A 19,387-nucleotide genomic window follows, 5' to 3' on the forward strand; every position below is an offset into this window, starting at 1 on the left:
AATTCTACTTTGTTTTGAATATATTTTGGGTTGGTTGCTTACACTTTAGAAAACAATAAACTTTACTAAATTCTATTTTTATTCTTATGTTGCATATTTTTTATAGCATCTGTCTAAACTTTTTTCTATACTTTCTAAAAAGCTTTCTCCAAGAGTGCTTCAATGGGAATTTTTGTGTAGAAAACCCTGAGGCATTTTACAAATGAGCATATCTTTATTTTGACTTTGCATTTAAATGATAAATCATCTAAACATGAACTCTAAGATAAAATATTCCTCTTTTGTCATTCTGGTAATTTTTTTCTATTGTCTATTTTTTCATCCAGAGTGCAACAGAGAATTCTGATACTTGTTCTTTACAAATGTGTGTGCTCTCCCACTCTCTATTTCTCTCTTTTTAAAAATCTTTTAGTAATAAGACAATGTGTTATTTTTATCTTGGAGCATTACATACTCTAAGGCATGTTAGTGAGCATGAGTATGTGCATACGTTTACACACAAGGCCCTAGCCTTTTCCCATGCTACACACACACACACACACACACACACTCACACACACACACACGCTCATCATAAATATTCTGGAATAGCTAGATATTTTAGTCTCAGCCTCTTTAGAATTGACTAGATATAAAACTACTTATGCTAACAAGCCATTTATCTTCATAAGTCAGATATAATTTAAAGAAAGCACTTTCTTCTCAATAGACATCTATCATCTGGAAGTAAGTATCTCATTCAATTATACTGCATTGTGCCAAATAAAAATCACATGAACCCTAAAGCATGTTTGCATTTAAGAGAAAAGAAGAAAAGTTCAAACAATGGGAAGTACTATACATAACTTTAAATTCCTTGTTTGGTTGAGAGGCAATATCATTGCATAATTTCAGTAAATTAGAAATATTTGTCTTTATTTTAAAATACACAATCCTAATTCTTAACATAAGTTTTTCTTTCCTAAAAGTGTCAACTTACTTGTTATTTTGTAATTTTTGCTATCGTAGGTGCTTCTTTATATTCTAAAGTCATAAAACACATAGAAGATATTGTACCACATACTCAGGGAATTCTGTATGTCCTCCTACGTAAGAGGCTAACCTGGTAGGAGTATAAATTGTGATTGAAATATTCAGACTAGAATAATACAAATAAAGGGTATAGCCAGTTTTGTCAAGAATATCAAGAAAAGCCTATTTTGAAAAGTAAATGAAGGATGTGAAGAGAATTCACAAAGGAATCAACATAAGAACATAAGAAAAATTGTTCAACCTCAAAATTTATCCAAAAAATGAAAATTTCAAAAAAAACAGATTACATTTTTTCCTGAAAAATTGGCAAATCTTAACTAAATTAAATGTTGTTAGTTTATACAAGAACAATTAGACAAAAACTTAGATATTGGGATTGTCCCCCTACCAAATTTATTTATATATATATATATATATATATATATATATATATATATATACACACACATATATATATATATGCGCACGCGCACGCATGTGTGTGTGACAAAATTTCACATTTTACAATTTAGAGAGAATCTATTTAAATAGGAAAAAATAGCTGAAAGGATACCTGAAAGCATAGATCTCAATAATCAAAGTGAAGTTAGAAGTTATCTCCTTCAGTTTTCTCCTAAAATTTGCTGGTATTTTTTCTCAATAATTTGGCCATCTAGTTTAAGAAGAGCCCAGTAAATAAAATCATTATTATTGCTTACTTAGTAACTAGAATTATGTTTGAATAGTTACAACTTAGGACAGCAGATTTTCCTGTAGAGTGCCAGATAGTAAATCTTTTAGTTTTTGAGGGTCGTAAACTCTCTATTGCAACTACTCAACTGTTGCTATAGAGTAAAGGCAGCCATGGACAATACATAAATGAATGAGTGTGCTGTGTTCCAATGAAACCTTATTTACAAAAACAGTCAGCAGGCCATATTTGGCTAGTGGGCTGCAGTTTTCTGACCTTGGCCTTAGACTATACCTACATGTTGTTCCCTAATCATTGTATATAGTATCTTTATATTTATTCGTCTGAGGAAGAACTAGGAAACCTGGGGCGAAGGGAGGATTTAGAGGCCAAACCTAGACATAAGCAGAGAAAGAAAGGCAATGTACCAGAATAGTATATATTACTGTACTGGTTTATAACTTAAAAATATGTCGACAGTTGGTATAAACCAAGGAAAAATCTTATTGCCAGTGGTAACTATATTTAATTGTTTCAGAACCTTTATTTAGTCAGTCATGAGACCTCCAGATCTCTATAGCTAAGCAGCTGAATACAGAGTTGGAACTGAGGGAAAAAACTAGAAGGTGGCGGGGTGCATAGCAGAGAAGAGAAAACAGAGAAGGTAACCAATGAACTTTGCTTGACAAAGAAAACATGAAAGTTTAAAATAGTGTTAGAGAAAAATGCATTCAAATAGTGTTGATGATAGCCAATGAAGATCTTGCTGTGAAAATAACCATGAAAGTAGGAATAAACCAACCCTCTGATAAAATGTGGTTGGATTAGCATTGTTCCTGTCTCCTGTCTCTCCTTTTTCCTTTTAACTTTTGAACCTGCACTGACCTCCTATCTCCCACTTTGGGGGTGATGATTAAGTCAATGAGAGCACCCCAATCAGAAGTCCCTGACCGTTGAGTCCTGTCCTTGGTTATTTAACCGTGATGGGTATTTCTGAGAAGGTCATCATTTCTTTCCATTGCAATGAGTGATTGACTCAACAAGGAGTTCATATTGCACCAAACACTTTCAAAAATGATTCATGTTAATGGCATGTCTCGGGGGATTGATGCTAAATAGAAGCTACAACTAAAGCTTAAAAAATGATTTAGCAATATGAAATCCCACAGACCACGGCGCACGTAGGCACACTTGATGGTAAACATCAAAGAATAAATACAACTAAAAGTCATAAAATTGGATAGACAATAAATCTGACAGTTCAAGACCTTTTGGGGCTTGAATCATAAAAAATAAAATGACTTACTCAGGCATTCCTAGCTTTATTTTTTTATTTTTTTTTATTTTTGCCAAGCATCTTTTACAGGGCAGTGAACTGACGACAGTTTCATATTTCTGACATGTTAGTGCAGTTTACAAAGGTGGTTGCCTCACAAAATAAAATCAAATGGACATATTGAAGAACTACCCCCCTTTTGTCCATAATACTGATCACTCCTTAAGGGGGGGAGGTTGTTGGGAATTTATTCACCAAAATCAGACTTGAAGCTTTTATAGTCTTCCCATGGCAGCCACAAAAATGCAGCAAAAAAAAGAACTTATATATCTAACTCCTTTTATTTTATTTTTTTAACTCTCCCTATAGTCCTTTTATCTTTTAAGAGGGTTATAATTGGGTTTTTAGAATTTGTTTGATTTTTAAAAAAGGAAAAGAACTGTAATGTTTTAGATGAACTTGAGGTAGATAAGAAAGATACTAACCTAATGTATTAAAGAAAATATTAATATCAAAAATTATTTTTCTTCAAATATAAAATGTTTCATTTTGAAAAACTCCTTTTTAAAAGATCTAAATATAGATAAGTCTAAATATATCTTTAAATGGAAAAGAAAATAAAAAAGCAAGCAGACTTATACCTCTCTTTCTTCTCAAAATGTATTTTCTATCTTAACTATTAATTCATAATTCAAACGATATCAAACAATCATTTAGAAGGCATTGTGTTCAGACCTCTACAGCATTTAACAATGAACAGAACAAGGTTCCATCCTCAAACTTTTGTCAAGAAAGCTCCTCAGGGGAAGGATTAAATCTCCACTGACTAAAGGAAAATGACCTCAGCTGTCTCCATTCTCCTGTCTCTTGCTACTCTTCATACTCGGCTCTATGAACTTTCACTTTTACTATCTTGTCATCATTTCTCTATTAGACATTAAAATCCTTATTACTGTATTCAAGAAATATCGATTGCCTGTTTTGTGTCAGAATCCATTCAACAATGACGAAAATAGACATGCTCCAGGCACTACAGAGCTTGTAATTGGGTAATAGAGATATTCAACAATTATACAATGAATTATTTCATTTGTTTTATTTGTTGTTATGACAATAATGGGCACTGCCTAGTACGTTAATCCTATACATATTACTTGTACCCACATTGTTTGAGACCTTTTCTATGAAGATAGTGAGTAAACTGTTAGTTATTTGACACAATGAATTTCAGGGGTTTTCTTAGGTTCCATAGTCTGGGCCAGGTACCTTCAATGAAAGCAATATTGCCCTCATGATGTGAAAATTAGTTTCGATGGGGACTATCGAAAAAAATCTCTTTTATTATATAAAGCACAGATATATATATATACAGCACATAACCAGATATACAGTATATCTGAAATAATAAAATTTCATAGTGGAGCGATTAGAAAAATAATGTCTAAAAAGGCTCCTTAGGGAGAGAGGCGATAATGAAAAAAAGATTAAGAAACACTTGTCTTGGCAGTGTTTACTGCTTACTAATAGTTCATTTGAGTAAACCCATTCTACCCAATGTTCTCCTGTTCATCCTCCTCAGTGTGGGAAGTGCTATCATCAGACACTCTTACCAGCCAAATCTCTTATTTTTTTCACTCTGCTTTGCCAAATCCTGGGTGTAAGACTCATAAAAGACAAAGGCTACAATTTAAGGTAAATTTAAGGCATGGAGGTTCTGGGTTTAAGAGAGCTACTCCTTTGCAGCTGGTTTTTATTCTTTATGTAAACCATTTTATTGTCTTTTTGCATACCATATTTGATATCACTAAACTATTTAATCACACTTGAGTTGCTTGGGATCCACATCAGTTATTTAAATGGCAACACGAAGTAGCTCTCAGGTGACCAACTGGAGGGCATCACATATCCAAGGCAACACTCAACAATGGATCATTTTAGTAGTACCCTTCAACTTCCCTTGACTCTCACAAAAGGGGGGTAAAATCTGAAGAAAAGTAAAGAAGAGTGCAAAGGAAGCCAAATGATTGTCCATATAGATATGCAATTTGGGAAAGCTTCAGGGATTTTCATCTCCAGTGGCAGTATTTCTCAAAATATAATTGCTTTTTAAAATGCAAATTCCTTAATCCCATCCCAGATTTACAGTATCTAAATGTCAAAGAGTAGGGCCCGGTAATCTGTATTTTCACTAGTGCTGCAGGTGATACGAATGCCTGCCAAAGCATGAGACTATTAGCCTTTGGATTAAAGCCAGATTCTTTAATGTTCAACATCCCCCAGATGCAGGCACTACCTTCTGCCATGCCACCTCACAAACATTGCATTCTGAACCTACAAGATCACCTGAGGTCCTCTGGCTTTTTCACACTTCCTTGAGCAGCAAAGCTCCCTGTACTTCCTGCTGGGAAGTCCCTCCGTAACCTTGCCCATCTGAGTCACTACAACTTGTCCTGTAAAGAATAGCTTATACAACTCTTCTTCTGACAAGGTCTTCCCTGGTTTTGCCCAAGCCACACTCCTTAGACTCACAGTCAGGACATTTTCCTCTTTGTTCCATGGTTCCCTGCTCATCCTGCCACAAAGCACTTAGCTAGCACACTGTACCATGATTCTGTGTTTTCATGCTTTCCATGTGAAACTAGAAATTCTTTAAAGACCTGCCTTGTTATTTATTCATTTTTCATCTTTGGGTATATTTTGAACTTAAAAAAAAAATTGAATAAATGAATAAACAAAGAACATGAAGTGTGTTCTGCATTTCCGCATGTCTGATGGCCTCTAATTATACTCTAAAGTCAAATTAAAAGTCATCTGCTGCCTGTTCAGCCCCCCAACTCCTACATAGTCATGAGCATAACAAGAACTTAGTAAACTAGTGCACTGGACTCTTTGCTTGGTGTTTATGTCCTCTCCTTGAAACAGCAGCACCTCTAATTTATGATCTGCCTCTTTGAACTAACTCCTATTTCAGTTCAAATGGCTCAATGGTTATTTAAATAGCTCTATAAGGGTTCAAGCCTTTTTTAAAAATGATGTGGTATCTCATAAAACTATGGTTGATATGGTTATAAATTTCAGGAATGAGACCTAGGCTCTTTGTGAAACCACATTTGGGCTCAGGGAACATTCCTTGGAGAGGATAGAGGCTCCCACTCTACACTAATTATCAGGCCACATTCAAATCTCCTCCTCTGATGATAAAAGCTTTGGCTGCCTTTGAATAAGGCACTTCAAAGTCTCCCTTTCATATGATTTTTGAAATCTCGGCCCATTGAGACTGTCACAGCTTGACATGCTTGTGCATTTGTCGTACTTTCTGAAATCCTGCCTCCAATCCTGGACCTGGGATAAGCTGAAAGCTCTTCTTACTGATAACACTTTTTTAGGAAAAAAAAAAAAAAAAAGACGGCGCAGTGTCATAAAATAAAGAAAAAACACTCAATTTGGTGCAAGAATTTTAAACATGGAGATATTTCCATATCAGAAGGAAAGGATTACATTTATCTGAGAGATTTTTCTGGACAATGCAGTACCAAGTCCCAAATAGAAAGTGGGTTGATGGATGTATGGCAGTGTCCTGGCAGGAAATAATAAGATATTTAAGAAGACTTTAATTAAAATTTATAATTTACAAAAGGTATAAGTAGGATTTAGGGAAAGCAAGTTGGAATGATGCAGTACCCTGGGACTACTTACATCAGGGGGAGCCATTAGCATCTTAGACCTAAAGAGGTAAGAAAAGAGAATGGTTATAGAAACCCAGAGAGGTGGTTAAATGGAGCTGACCACTTAACAGGAGCTATGGCAAGGAGATAGGTAGAGAAATAAATGCTTCAGCCTCACTTCCTCTCCATCCTCCAAAGTGCTACTCATGTTTTCCATCAACTGAACTTGTAGCCAGAAGGCAAAGGAATCTACTGGTCTTGTCCATGTAGGTCAGCCTCATGGGCCATAATGCAGGACAGAGGGGCAGAGATCAGCTTCATGGGCACACAGAAGACATCCAGCCCAGAGGCTTACATGGAGGATTGACGTGAGCATGGAGCAGTGGAATTTTTTTGCTTCTGTTCAAGGAACATCAGCTTTATTGGGTACATGTATCATATAACAAAGATTTAATAATCATAATAACTTTAGTGAATTGTACCTTCTTTGTTTCAGGTTCTGTTAAGATGTTGAGAATCTGGATCAGTGATGGTATGCAGCTGCTATGAATGAATTTTTTTTAAATGACATCCTGAAAGGTAGCAAAAATAAATGCTTAACTTGGCAATTATCTGAGAATAGACGGTATCAATCTATATACCAATCACAAAAATAAAATTTTAAAATGTATGCAAAAACAATAATGGCCCCTCTCCTTCATATACATTTAGATATGGTTATGTTGAGGACTGCTAATCTCAGGACCAACTCCAGTCATAAACAAAATCAGTGACTACCTATGTGGTGTGACTCAGGCAAGGAGTGAGAATCTTCAGTGCCAACTGTCCCCAGTCTTCCCCAAAGGCAGTCACTCTTACCTGAGATTCTGCTGTTATAGAACTATCTTTGTATTTCAGATGCTCTAGATTTGCTGGCATCACTTCTCAAAATTCATGTACTCCTAACGCAGTATCAGATTTGTTACTGACATGTTGAGTCAAGTAGTAGAAGAAGTAGTAGTAAGAATTAGGTTATTAGCCCCACTTAACTCATCAACTATCTATAGTTTGTAAAATGAAGAAACTAGATTTGTTGCACAGGCCACTATCTGAGGAAAATGGGCTTAGATATCACCAGACAGTGAGACAATCTCTGGATAGTGGTAGCTAGAATTCAGTGTCAGAGGAATAGTAGAGAAAGGAATCTAAAGGAAAAGAAGGGTATAAAATAAATTCAATAGATTGTATTTGTTATACACTATATATTTTGTGCAAGGCATCATGGTAAGCTGTTTTCAAGAATTGTCTCCTGTAATCTTTACATCAACACGGTAATATAGACCCTATTAGCCCAGATTAAAAAAAAAATTAGGTTTAAGTAGGCTCAGTAACTTGCCCAAGTTTACACAGATAGTCAATAACGAGAGAGAATGAGAATTTGGAATCCTCTGCATCATTTTCTTTTAGATAAGTTTATATTCTCTCTTCTCCTCTTTGTAAGAGATTTTAAAAAGGTGAATTAGAACTGATAGCGGATTTTTAAAAAAGGAACTAGGAAAGGCCTGAGTGCGAAACACAAGCACAATGTCCCCCAAAGAGATATTTAGTTATTGATTCATTGTTCAACAAACTGTTATTGAATGTTTACAATAGCCTGGGCTTATATTAAGTTCAGGGGTTACAACGGTAAAGAAATATTTCCTTACTTTATAAACTAGCAGTGCAATGAAGACTTTAATCCAACTGAGTATTCACAATAGCAAAGTTTGTTGGGTCGTTATAAACCAGAGAGAAAGAGTTTAGGTATATGCGGACTTCTTAGGTAAGTATTTGGTGCTGGGAAAAGATGAAGCAGAAGAGGGAGCATTTATATTAGTTAGTAAAAGTTAGGCTATGCTGCAATGACAACAAACTCTCAGTGGCTTTGTAAGATGCAGATTTATTTTTCAATAATTGCAAGTCCACTGCAGATATGGATGACTCTATAGGAAAGCCATGCTCCAAATGATGACTCAAAGGTCAAGTCAGCTTCCTCTTTTGGGGGAGTGGAAGAGGAATTTTATTATCTCAACACAAGGCCTCCTTCACAATTGCCGGAGCAGAGGAAAAGGGAGATGAGAGTAATACATGGGATTTTTACTAACTTGGCCTCGAAATGAGATGCATCACTTCTGCTAATATTTTGTGGGCCAGTAATAGTTACATGGTCCCATTTACTTATAAGGATGTTGAGAAGACGGAGGCATATATTGAGGAAAACTAGTAATGTCTACTGCGGTATGTAATAGCAAATGCATATGAATTACCTATGATAATAGCCTTTGTTGTGCAGAGGGTGTTATTTGTGATAGTTCTGATTTTCAGCATAGGAAATCCAGGTAAGAAAGTAGACCAGATGCTGATAAGAGAGGCATGAAGATGACCTAATCCATTCTCCATCTTAGCTAGACATTGGGTTTTTCTTGAGATCCGATTCTAGTAGATAGGAAGGAAGGAAGGAAGGAAGGAATGAAGGAAGGAAGAAGGAAGAAGAAGGAAGGAAGGAAGAAGGAAGGAAGGAAGGAGGGAGGGAGGAGGGAGGAGATAGTGGAGAGAGGAGAAGAGGAGGAGGAAGAGAGAAAGAAAGAAAAGAAAAAGAACAAAACCAGGGAGAGAGATGCATTCATTTTGCTTCCTGGCTGCCATCAGAAATGAGTGGGACCTCCCTTGGCAGCAAAGGACTTTATCTCCCTTGGCAGCAAAGGACTTTATCTTCCAGAGTAGCATTTTACAAGATGGTTTAGGTTTGGCCAAATAGCATAGAAAAAGAAAAACTCCAAAAGTTGCAATTAACAAATCAGGCACATTAAAGGCTTGAACACACTAATTAGCTCTTAGTCAATACACTGTAAGGCTACCCTAAAATTATGGCTAACTTGTATAAAAAGAAACATGCTTGGAACTGAGGGTGGAAATTGAGAATTTGGGAAATTAAACTCATTACTCCATATACCTCTGTTATGACTCAATTCTTTTTCTTTGCCCCTTTTTGAACCTTTTCTGTATCTGTTGTGTTCCTGAGATGAGTAATGGAATTTAATATTAGGTTCTGTTTTTCCAATTGCAGGTGTTATTTGGTCTTGCACAAGAGTTGTAAGACCTTTAGCAATGTACGCAGAGAGGCTTCAACAATATTCAAAGAAACATCCCTTTCTAGCATGCTGGGGTAGAGTTCTTCCAAAGGAGGTTGGTAAAGAGCTTTGCAATTTTGACAGTGGGATGAAATATCCCAGGAGCAACCGACAAAGAGTCAAAGTGGGAACGAAAAGAGTGCTGAACTAGGAGTTCAGCACTCTTTTCGTTCCCACTTTGACTCTTTGTCGGTTGAGACTGGGTCCAAGTTCCAGTTGCTCTGACAAATAATGTATGACCTTAGGTAAGTCATTTCATGTGGTGGAGGCTGTGATGTGTTACCCCAATTCTCCCTTTAGAGCTGAAGGAACCCATTTCCCCAGCTGCTAGGAGGAATTCCACAGAGAGCCTCAGCGGTCAATCCTCTCAAGTTTTGTCTCAGTTGAAGAAAGCAGCTTCGCCCAGGGAAATTCACATGGCTGGTCAACAAGAAGCCTGGCTGGCCCTCTTGCTCCAATTTGGGATGACTCAGAAAGGCCAATTTCCCTCCAGAGGTCCCCATGAGCTCACTTGATGCCTTTGTTGAGAATGCATTTCAGCCCCTCATCTCCTTTTGCCAATTCTGTTTCCTTCTTCTCCCTCTCATGGGTGTTGATCCCAAGAATACTCCCTGATAAACATCTGCTCATAGTCTCTGCCTCAATGTGTTTTTCCTGGGAAATCCAACCTATGATTATACATTTAACTTCAGCCTATGAATCTAGAAAGCAGTTTCTCTTCTTGATCAGAAAACACACACACACACACACACACACACACACACACACACACTCCTAAAAGAGTTGTGGGTTTTTAATATGAGACCCATGCATGGACATCAGAAGGAGTATGGCCACCCCGAAATGGTACATGAAGTTTTGTGTGTAAGTATAGAGTAACACTTTCTTGGAGATATGTGTTGACTTTGACAGATTGTCTCCAATGTTTTTCAATCAAACAGGTTAAGGAGTCATTGATAAGAGGGTAGGAACTTTCTCTGTCTTATTCAGTGCAGATCCCCAGTGCCTAGCAGAATATCAGACTTATAGTTTGTGCTCAATAAATATTTGATAAATTTTGAGTGAATGAGTCTTACCGAAAATGTCAGTTAAGTAGTTGACATTATAAAGGGGATTATAATTTTCGTGTTTGATGCAGTCAACATTTCCTTTTTCATTAACTGAAAAGTCTTTATAAATCTCATAAGACTTTTATGAGAAACAGTCCCATCCTGGCTTTACCACTTACAAGTTGTGGAAGCTTCAATGAGTTATTTAACTTTTACTCTAAAACTAGACTTCTTCATCTGTAAAATGGGCATAATCGTAGTTGTTGTGGGAATTAATAAATTACAAGTAAAAAGCAAATATAGTGTCTGACACATGGTAAGTGCTGAATGAATGTCAATAGAATCATGATAATCAAAAAAGAAGAATTATAAACATAGACAATCATTTCATTTACTTATTTTCTCATTCATTGTCCATACTAATGAGTTAGGCACTGGAGAAACAGAAAAGAATGATATTCACTCATGTTTTAGGAAGGGCTGGCACTGGGAGGGGAGAGAGAATGTTTACATTATTACTTTTTTTCTCCCCTTTACTACCAGAAACGTCCAAAATATGCATATGCATCAAGCATTCAATGAGATAAATTACAATAAATCATTAATTTGTGTATTCATTATTACATTGAATTTCTTTTTCTCATTTAATCCTCAAACGCCACTGAACACACAGCGCAAAGGGGGAGGCAGACGTTAGACCACTCAGATACTGTCCCTGCCTGAGGACCTGGTTTGTGTGGACCGCACTATGTCTTTGAAATGTTGGAATCTTAAACCATCACATTTTCAAGAAAAATATCTTACTTAAAAATCCTGGTTCTAAATTTCTCTGAAAAGATCAGATGTTCTGGTGACGCTAGGCCAGCATTTCCTTCCAACAACCAAACTGAAGTGAGGAGGGGTTCCCCCCTTTAAGTTAACTGTCAAAAATTTTTAAATCTCTACAGTTTGTCTGTATTCTTACTTTTTTTTCCTATCCTGTTTCCAATAGGCAAGTGTTCAAATTTCCTATAATAATTGTATTTTTTCATTTTCTCCACAAAACCATGTTAGTGTTTATTTTATACACATTTAAGGCTGTATTGTTAGGTTCGTATATATGAATGTAATATATTCTTAGTGGATTGCTCTTTTTATTATGATTTAGTGTCCCTCTTTGTTCCTAGCAATTGTTTTGCTTTAAAATCTGTTTTTGTCTCGGTATTACTACACTGGTGTTCATTTGATTATTACTCGCCTGCTGTATTTGTTTCTATTTTCTTGTTTTCTTACTCCTCACCTCTATTCCAGCCTTTATTCCTCCCTGACTAGTAGTTCTGAGAACCTCTTCACCTGTCCCCTCAGACACAAGAACCAGATCTTACATCAGCATCTTGGCCTGCCATCTGAGAGGTTACTGGAAACTCTGAAGACCCAGTTACATCACCAAGCACCGGGGGAAAGGCTAGGCCCGATACCCATAGCCTCCCAAGTAGTTTATTTTGACTTGTATCTGGGTAGAGTTTTTCTCCATTTTTAAATTTTCTCCTAAAAAATATTTATCTGTCATTACTATGCATGGAATTGGAAGGTGGTTGTGGCTATTTTTCAAGGCATGAATCTATAAACCATATAGACTGAGCATCTACAATATGTGATAAAGATTGTGACAGATAAATACAGACAGTTCCTAGTTCTGTGAGGGGAAAATTAAATCTTAAGAACCTTCCTCAGCAAAACCAATGAGGCTGGTTTCTTAGCACACAGATTCCATGAGCAGCTGCTTCTTCTATCCTTCATAGCTGAAGAGCAGATCTGGAATATCCCCAGAGTCATAATAAAATTTAAGGACAAATGTCTTTAAGTAAGCTGTATATTATCAGTTTAGGGGGTAAGTACATCTGATGATTATATCTCTAGCCTCAATAGTGTATCTCAGTTCATCAACACCATTAGTATGTTATTATAATAATTAACAATATAACATTAGAGAAAGACAGAGACACATAGAGAATGCAGAGACTAGGGTAAAAAAGAGCTGATGGATGGGAAAAATAATTTACTAGAAGCTGAAAATGTGTATGTAGTTTGATAGCCTAAATTTAAACAAAACAATGCTTTTACGCATTGCAAATCAGCCTGTCCGACTATGTCCATTCACATTTCCCTAATTTAACCACTTCAATTTATTGTTTACTAATTAGAAAGGATTGCCCAGAATAAAGAAATCACTGCCCTATAATTACTTCATTGTAAAACATAATGAGCAACCGAACACTGACACATACTGTAAAAATCACAGCACAATAAATAGAACACTGTTTTCCAACAATAACCCAGCAGTGAATTCTGCAAGTGTATTTCTTTGTGAAACATGTTTATGTGATACTCTTCCAATTTTATGGTGGAAGTTTATCACCATAAGGTGCATTTCATGACAGCCGAATAACTACATTCAGTTAGGCTTGTCACCATGTGGCTTCCATATCAAGACACATGCTGATTGTATCAAATACTGTTGACTGTCTTAGTGCCACAAATAGAATAGATGATTACACTGTTCTGTGTAGATATGATGCAATATTATTCACATTGCAAAAAATTGAAGGTCAAGGTTGTCTAACAACATTAGAAAGATTAGGTATTGAAAGCTTGTTAACGTAGTGATGATTCACTAATAGGTAGATGACAAGTGTACCTTAATGTATGAATGATTCTTTATGTAAATGGGTGGAAAATAGGTATATGCATATCAGATCATTGAGTATTATTGGCTGAGATATGGGTTATCAATTTATCTTTTTGAAAAATAAGTAAAAGCAATGCTTGAATCAATCTCCACCCTTAAAATACTTTTATTTATCTCAAAGAATTGTACTAGAGAAAAATAAATCTAAAATTTTATCTCTATTCTGCACAGAAGCATTCTGTGATGGCACTGGCAAATAATGAGCTTGCCTTCCACCTTGGCATTCACCTGCATTTCTGGTTTTAGCATAGGTACTGTTACTCTCATTTAGTATATACTACAAAGTATTTCTTCATTAGGCTACACAATCAGGTTGATGTTTCTAAAATAGCAAAGATTATTAGAAAGTTAATCAAATTTGAAATGTAATTACATGCCATTGTCAAACAGCTGTTATGATCTGATCCCAGCTCTGTAACTGAAACAAAGTATATGACCCTAGAAATTTAATTTCTCAAAATCTCATTTTGAGATTTGCTATGCAGTGACCTGTGATGTTGATCAGGTCCTACAGTTCTTTTATATTCATGTTGTGTAGCTTAAAAAAAAATTCACTAGGATGCTATTTATAATAGCATATTTTTCATCAGTCCTCCCTTCATATCCACCACTCATGAACTTAAAATGTCATAAAACTTTGATTTCAATAATTTACCAGATCAGCACACCATTAATTTAAGAACCTGAGCAGTCATCCAGATTGAATTCAATCACAGGTCAAATGTTATTGGAATGTCTGTTGATATAATAGCTATGTCATGGAGACTTTATCAGCTTTTAAAAGATAAAAGTTAGTTTGATATAATTAACAACACACATATGTTTTCCATTTAATCACAGAACTTTAAAAGACATTTGTAATTCTCTAATCCATGGCCTTTTCCAGCATAATCCACAAAGTGTCCTGGAGAAAGCCTTTGAGTAATATTCAAATGGGTAAAGTGAGAGGCACCTTGGTCTGTGATTAGGACAGGATAGATGCTGGATGAGGCCCAGCTGGAAGAGATAAAAGAAAATATTCAGACAGATCAGTCATGAAGAATAAGAAATTCAGTATTGTCCATTAGATGGTAATTGAAAAATTGGAAAGAGTATCTTCAAAGAGATCAGAGAGAAATACCAAGCTGTTCCAACAATTAGACAAAGCTAGAGAATCTAAGACAGGGGCATAATTATAGTTCCAACCTCCTGACTAACTGCTATTGCTACTGTTCTAGGTATTAGCCCTCAATCAGTGCTACAATTCTTGGATAAAAGAATGAAGAAACCACAGGCAGAGATAAACTACACGTATGACAGTTCTCTGAATGGGGTTGGAAAATGATGTGTATTACCGCAGGAATAGGCCTTAGAAAGCTGGGACAGGGAAGAAGATGATCGTGGAAAGAAGCCAAGAAAATCACTTCTGTTCCACAAAGCAAAAAAAGAATGAATGTAGAAGAGTAAAGTTAAGCCTTAGAAGAATAAGAACTACGTAGACTGAGGCTCAAGGAATGGGTCATGGCCCACAGTTCCAAACTGGAGGTCTTTATCAAAGGGTGTTCCCTTTTCCTCTACCTGATACAGGTGCTCCTGGGGTGGACTATTTGACTGAATGGCATCAGTCAGCCAAACATATGTAAAGAATTGGACTACTTACATCAATTGTCTTAACAGCTTGACTGTTTGGTCATTTGGTGATTTAATAAATCTTTGCTCATCAAACCATTATGCCAATTATGATTAATCAAATTAAAACAAAAATAGTAATAGTCAGTACAATAAAGATGCAACATGATCACAATAGTTGGGTATTATGGGGTCTTTGAGAGCAAATAAACTGAGATTTTACAAAAAAAAAAAAAACATTCTGAACTTTGAGGAGGGGAGCGTCTCCTCATTATTTGTAAATCAAAAACGCCTGGCTTAATCCAATAATTTAAGAGTTATCTCTTGGCTAATTGATATTTTGGTAACTGTATTTTTATGTTTCAAAATAAATGTAAACTTTACTTTGTCGAAAACACTGCTTTAGTTAGTTAATAGAAAATAAATCTGTAGTTAATGGATTCATAGTCCCTAAAGTTTCAAGTAAGAAATATAAGTTAATTACTTTCTGGGTGATACCAAGCTACATTTTTAGAGAGTTTAGCAAAGTCTAATCCAGGAATGATATTCATAATTTAAAATAAGTAGTTCAAAATGTTTGTTGCAAGCTTAAACACATACATTTAAATCGATTTTTTAAAATTAATTAGATTTTTCATCACTGATTCTAGAATATGTTCTTCCAATGGAGTTTGTTAATCCAGATATTTCTGTGATATAATTTGGGTTTTTCTGTTTACTCTCTTCTCCAAGGTTTAAAAACATCAATATTTGCCATTGGCTCAGTGAGGTGGTCAGAGCTTAATTTGGGAAAAAGAAGTGACTGGAATGATTGAGATAAGATTCACCTGCCCCATTCACCACCAGGTACTTACCACCCAAGTTGAGTCAGGAAGAAGACTCATTACCTTCATCATTACCGTCCCTGAAACTGACTGACCTCAATCAGAAGTGTCAAAAACATGAAAGTATTTGCTGAACTGACTTCCTGGTATAAAATGGAAACATACTTGTGAATTGCATAAATCCTATATTCATTTTTAACTACCTACTTTCTTTTGGAACTTCAGCTTCTTCATTTGTAAGATTAGAGTTCTTCGAAGTTTGATATTTTGTAGATTTTGTTATAATATTTAGTAGTAAAAATCACTCAAACATTTAAATATGGAAATAGAGTTGTGAAGAGAAATACAACAGATTGTTCTACTTAATGCTTATTCCTATACAAACCAATTTTGGGTCATTAATTGGAATATGAGGATTGATGGTTTCCTACCTTGCTTTAGTGGAATAAGTTCAAAGCTATGGAGTAAATGTTCTCAGAACATGAGAATTCACTATAGAATGCTGTGGGGGGAAAACTATTTGTGCAGAGAGGAAAGAGGCAAATAATAACCTTACTATCCAAGGGGCAGCACAAGAGCTGAATTTGGGTGTGGGCTTCAAGAGGCCACTAGCTATTGACACAGGCCTGATAATTTGAGCCTTGATGTTTTTATTAAAACCCAAGTATCCATCGTATCTTAGGCTATGTCAGAGCTCTAAAGAAAAAAAAGAAGTTTCTGCTTTCTAATTCAGTGGCCCCCGGTTAATTCAAAGGGGGTTTGCTGGCCAGAGGGAAAATGCTACCAGGAAAATCAGAGAATAAGCCTTCATTTCTTTAGTATATCAGAATTTATTCTGTCATTTATCATTAGTAGTTGCAATCAGTGGCAGCTAGAAAACAGGCCTAAAACACAAATAGAAGAAACCTACTGTTTCCAGCCAGATTTCTTCTTACTCCTCTGCATTAGCCCTTCCCTAAAGTCCATGCAATGTTCTGAAGAGCTGGAGCAGAGGACAGTTAGGTTTTACCATGTAAACATACTCAGGCCAGCAAGCTGGAGGATGAACACATGGAACAGAGTTGAGCAGCCACGTTTGTCCCAGCCTATGCCCCCCTGACAGCTGACTCCTCTCCCTGTGAGAGAACTCAGCCAAGATCAACAAAACCATTAGCCAGTGAGTAAATGCTGTGGGAACAGAAGAACCACTCAGCTGGCCTACAGATTTTAAATAAGTGCATATGGTTTTGAGCCACTGAGTGTTGTAGTTGTTTGTTACCCACCAGGACTGTGCCAATACATAACTGATACACTGCCTTATGTTATATTGTCAACCTGTGTTTTTCATACAACTCTTGAGTTGTTTTCTGATAATTTATATAATAATAGTAACAATACCTTATATTTATTGAATTCATTTTATGTGCCAGACACAGCAAATGATTTTTATTCATTCATTCATGCATTCATGCAGTAAACATATATTTAACACTGCTATGTACGAAGCACTGTATTACATGTTAGGGATGTGGTCATGAGAAAAAACAGACAGAGGCCCAGCCATCATAAGTTTAGTCTAGTTTAGAAGTCTCAGTCTGGATGGGAAGAGACAACCATTAAATCCTCCCACAAATGTATAAAAACTATGATAAAGTCTGTGAAGAAAAATTATAGGGAGTTAACAAAGCTTAGAAAGGGAATTTATCTAACTTGAATAATAGGGAAGAAGAATTTTCTTGAAAAAGCAGTATTTGAGGGGACAGGGAAGGGTGTGGCAGGCAGATGAAATCACACACGTGAAATCACACAGCAGAGTTCACGCAAGGAAGCGAAGGGCTGGTGCGGCTGAATGAAGGTAAGTGGAAATGCGGGCAGGAGCTGGAGCATGTCCTAGTGAGGCCTCTTGGTGTTTGCTCTCACACAGTAGTGTCCTTGAAGGGATTTCTCATTCAATACTTATGGCTCTGCTGGCACAATGGTAATTTTATTGTGTCCATTTTATAGATAAGGCAATTGAGAGAAAAACTAAGCAACTTGACCAAATTTGTTATTTCATAAATCATACTGAAGAGCCAGCATTCCAGCACTCAGCTATACATCTCTTTTTCCCTGACACTTTCGTTAACATCTTGAGAGCAAGCCGTGTCATACTTTGTGGTTTCTATCCACTCTGGTCCTTAACAGAGAGGCCTGGTAGGGCAAATAGCACTGAGATTTGGACACACATGGGTTCAAAGGCTGATCTTGCCCCTGGGTAACCTTGAACGAACAATTTAATTTTCCTAAACCTCTGTGATTTCATTTTGTCACGTTAGAAAAGGGATAATGATACCTCTTTTCAGGCAGGGGCATGGGGACATATAACTAAAGGACTTAGAAAATAGTGGATATTCAATAATGTTGGCTGTTACTATGATTACCAGAGATTCAGTAATGGGATGTGGATCTAATGTTTACTCATTATCATTATCATCAAAAGGCAACCAGCCTTATGACACTCATAAGTCCAAAAATGACACTGACATCGAACTTCACTGGGGATTAAGTGGCTCGATTAATAAAAAGCCCTGCTAATTTCCCAACCCACAGCCAACTCTGGAAAAGGCCTCAGGTCCCGTGCTGATGGTCTTAATGATTTGCACATGTGCCCCATCCATCTACCCGCTTCAACATCCTCTAATGGGGAGGGTGGACAGGGGTCCTCTTCGAAGCTCTTCTTCAGAGAAAAGTATCAGTCTTAAGGTGACTCCAGAAAAATGCAAGCCTCTGACCTTCTTCTCTCATGTTCTCCATTTCTCTATGAGTCATTGTCCCCCTGGTTTGGGTTGAGAAGCCTAAGTTCACCTGCTGTGTAAGTAACGCCATCAGAAAAAGCACACAAAGGGATATATATATTATCTAAGGAGCATTTACTGACTGACAGGTTGAAAAACCATCATCAAGTGGCTGAAATCAGTATATAGCCTCATTCTAGCACCTAATACAGTGTTTGCTCCACAGAAGGGTTCATTTAGTGTTTGAGCAAATGCTTTGGACATCAGTATAGTATAATGTTGAATGTGTAAATGTCCGTGTAGTTTAATGGTGAAGAGCAGGCCTCTGAATTCAGATACCACCCTTCTACTTCTGAGCTGTGTGACCTTGGGCAACTTACTTTGCTCATAAAATGGAGATATGACCACTTTTTGTAAAGAGTTTTTGTAAGGAGGAACACTGATCACGTAGGAACACTGTTAGTAGAGTGGCCGGCCCTCCATATGGGCCCCCCCACACACTGCAGTTATTGGTGCTGTGAATACTGAGGCTTCTCAGAGAGGCCTCCTGAAGTCATCGTGTTTATTTACTCAGGTAGAGGAATGAAACATAGAGTGATGAAGTTTTAATTTAATATGAAAAAGGCTTCCTCT

This window comes from Pteropus medius, unplaced genomic scaffold (assembly GCF_902729225.1).
Source record: "Pteropus medius unplaced genomic scaffold, Ma_sr-lr_union100, whole genome shotgun sequence".
Taxonomy (NCBI): domain Eukaryota; kingdom Metazoa; phylum Chordata; class Mammalia; order Chiroptera; family Pteropodidae; genus Pteropus; species Pteropus medius.